Source organism: Rhinopithecus roxellana, chromosome 12 (genome assembly GCF_007565055.1).
Source record: "Rhinopithecus roxellana isolate Shanxi Qingling chromosome 12, ASM756505v1, whole genome shotgun sequence".
NCBI lineage: Eukaryota > Metazoa > Chordata > Mammalia > Primates > Cercopithecidae > Rhinopithecus > Rhinopithecus roxellana.
In genome coordinates, this window is record NC_044560.1 from 135,693,742 (window position 1) to 135,697,574 (window position 3,833).

Here is a 3,833-nt window from a genome sequence, read left to right on the forward strand (position 1 = left end):
ATTTGGAGACATAGCCACAGTCCTAGGGAAGGTGGCCATGGGAAGATAGAGGGAGGGATTACAGGGATGCAGCTACAAGCCAAGGAATGGCAGAGATTGCTGGCAGTCCCTCAGAAGCAAAGGAGAGGCAAGTTCTTGGTTCTTCCCCCAAGACTTTCTAATTTTTCTTTTTTTTTGAGACCAAGTCTCGCTGTTGTCAGCCCCAGCTGGAGTGCAATGATGCGATCTCGGCTCACTGCAACCTCTGCCTCCCAGGTTCCAGCAATTCTCCTGCCTCAGCCTCCCGAGTAACTGAGATTACAGGCGCCCGCCACCATGCCCGGCTAGTTTTTGCATTTTTAGTAGAGATAGAGTTTCACCCTGTTGGCCAGGCTGGTCTCGAACTCCTGACCTCAGGTGATCCCCCTGCCTCCGCCTCCCAAAGTGCTGGGATTACAGGTGTCAGCCCCCAAGACTTTAAAAGCATGGCTTTTCCCCTGACACTTTAAAAGCTTGGCTCTTCCCCTGAGACTTCAACACCTTGGTTTTGGAAATTTAGCATTCAGAATTGTGGGAGAACAAGTTTCTAGTGTGTGTGTGTGTGTGTGTGTGTGTGTTTTCATTTTATTTTATTTATTTATTTTTTTTAGACAGAGCTTCATTCTGTTGCCCAGGCTGGAGTGCAGTGGTTCAATCTCGGCTCACTGCAACCTCTGCTTCTCGGATTCAAGCATTTCTTGTGCCTCAGCCTCCTGAGTAGCTGGGATTACAGAGGAGAGCCACCACAGCCAGCTATGTTTTTTTTTTTTGTACTTTTAGTAGAGACAGGGTTTCACTGTGTTGGCTAAGCTGGTCTCATATTCCTGGCATCAAGTGATATGCCTGACTTGGCCTCCCAAAGTGCTGGGTTTACAAGTGTGAGCCACCACACCTGGCCGAAGTTTCTGTGTTTTTGTTTTTTTTTTCTTTTGAGACGGAGTCTCACTCTGTTTCCCAGGCTGGAGTGTAGTGGCGTGATCTCGGCTCACTGCAAGCTCCGCCTCCTGGGTTCACGCCATTCTCCTGCCTCATCCTCCTGAGTAGCTGGGACTATAGGTGCCCGCCACCAAGCCCGGTTAATTTTTTGTATTTTTACTAGAGACGGGGTTTCACCGTGTTAGCCAGGATGGTCTCGATCGCCTGACCTTGTGATCCGCCTGGGATTACAGGCATGAGCCACTGTGCCTGGCAGAGTTTCTGTGGTTTTAAGCCACCTCGTTTGTAAGATTTATGTGTGTGTGTTTTAAATTTTTTATTTTTAATTATTATGGATACATAATAGTTGTGTATATTTATAGGACATATGTAACGTGGTTTTGGGTTTTAGTGTTTTTTTTTTTTTTTTTTTCTTTTTGAGACAGAGTCTGGCTCTGTTGCCCAGGCTGGAGTGCAGTGGTGAGATCATGGCTCACTGCATCCTTGACCTCCTGGGCTCAAATGATCCTTCTGACTCAGCCTCCCATGTATCTAGGACTACAGGCATGCCCCACCACATCCAGCCAAATTTTTTTTTTTTAATAGAGATGAGGTCTCACTGTGTTGCACAGGCTGATCTTGAACTCCTGAGCTCAAGAGATCTTCCTTTCTCACCCTCCCAAAGTGCTAGGACTACAGGCGTGAGCCACTGTGCCTGTCCTTCCGTGGTGTTTTGATATGGGCACACAATGTGTTAATTTATAAAGTTTGTAATAATTTATCACAGGCCGTCCTAGGAAACTAATATAGCTGAGTTTCCTGGTTCTTCTCTATATCACATCTGCTGGGGCTACATGTCCAAGGTGGCTTCTTCACCCACTTGTCTGGTGCCTGGGCTGAGATGGCTGAAACATCTGGGGCTCTATCTCCACATGGCATTTATACGTAAGTAGCCTGGGCTTCCTTACAGCATGGCGGTCTCAGGGCAGTAGTACTTTTACATGGCAACCAGTTTCCCCAGAGTGAGCGTTCTAAGATTCAGAAAGTGAGAAATGACAGTTTCTTAAAGCTTGATTCCAGAACATAGCACAGCAAAACTTCCACCACATTCTACTGGTCAAAGCAGTCACAGAGTCACTCATATTCAAGAGGCAGAAGTACAGACCTCACCTCTTTAAGCCACCACAATGACAGGTGGTGATATGTGATTAGAGAAAGCCCTAAACAAGGACCTTGTCCCTCACCTGCCCCCAAATACCAGGGAAGATGTCTTTTTCTTTTCTTTCTTTTTTTTTTTTTGAGATAGGGTCTCACTGTGTCATGCTGTGGTGTGATCTTGGTTCACTGCAACCTCCTCCTCCTGGGTTCAAGCGATTCTCCTGCCTCAGCCTTCCAAGTAGCTGGAATTACAGGCACCCACCACCTTACCCGGTTAATTTTTGTAATTTTGGTAGAGACAGGGTTTTGCCATATTGGCCAGGCTGGTCTGAAACTCCTGACCTCAAGTGATCTGCCCACCTTGGCCTCTCAAAGTGCTGGGATTACAGGTGTGAGCCACCACAGCCAGCTGAAGATGTCTTATTTTTTTTTCTTCATTAGCCACAAGGCTCGATGGGGAATGTAATTTTTGTCTCCATGGGTTGCCTTAGCAAATGATGGGAAGAAACATGAATTTTTCAATGTTGTGCTCCTAGAGTACCATTGAAATGGTAGTTCTGTCTCTTTTTCTGACAGTCCTGAGGCATCCTGGGAAATAGAGCCCAACCTTTATCCCCTGTCCCCAGCACATCAGGGGAAGTGCGCTCCTGTCCTTATTCCTCACTGCAGTGCATGCAGGGAGTTCTGGCCATCAGATTATCTTCTATCCGTCTCCTGTCCCAAAGTACACTGGGAAATGTGGGGATGTCTCCTTAGAACAACAAAATAGTTGCAATCTTTGAAGTTTAGGAGAAGACTAGAAGGTTAGTGTTCAGTGTGTAAGCTGGAAGGTTGCATTTGTAAGAATTAAAGAAAGAGGAGGTCAGGCGCCGTGGCTCATGCCTGTAATCCTAGCACTTTGGGAGGCCGAGGTGGGCAGATCACCTGAGGTCGGGAGTTTGAGACCAGCCTGACCAACATGGAGAAACCCCGTCTCTACTAAAAATACAAAATTAGCCAGGTATGGTGGTGCATGCCTGTAATCCCACCTATTGGGAGGCTGAGGCAGGAGAATCGCTTGAACTAGGAAGCAGAGGTTGTGGTGAGCCGAGATTGTGTCATTGCACTTTAGCCTGGGCAACAAGAGTGAAACTTCATCTCAAAAAGAAGAAAAAGAAAACAAAACAGGAAAGAAACATGAAATGTGGCTTGACAGTGAAGGACAGGTTTATTTTAGAGAAAACAAACCTCAGAGGAGCTTTTGGCTGAGCTAGAGAGCCCCCCCGCCCGCTTTTTTTTTTTTTTTTTTCAGACTAAGGATATTTAAGGGTTTTGGAAGGGGGTGCTTATCGTAGGTCCGGAATGTTTTTATGTGAGGAAAAGTTTATCGCGGGGTTAGAAAGTCTCTGGTTGGAGGGGAGGCTGTCTGGGGGTTGGCATGTTTTTGGTCAGAAAGGGGTTTATCTTAGAGTTGGAATGTTTCTGGTTATGCTGACATTAGCCATTAGGCTGATGTTTTGGGGCTGGATTTAGCCGATTTTTAATCAAGGGGATCTAAGAATGGTAGTGTTTGTTCAAGATGGCGATGCTCATGCTCTGTCAGCATTTGGAGTCCAGAAATAGATGTGGAGGTAGCCCCCACAAGGACTTCCAAGGTAGGCAGGGGCCTCAAACATGACCCCTGATTCCAGGAGCCTGTGGAAAGGTGCCCCCACCATTTTTCCTCCCAAAGATAGACACTACAAAGAAGGGCAGACCTGGCC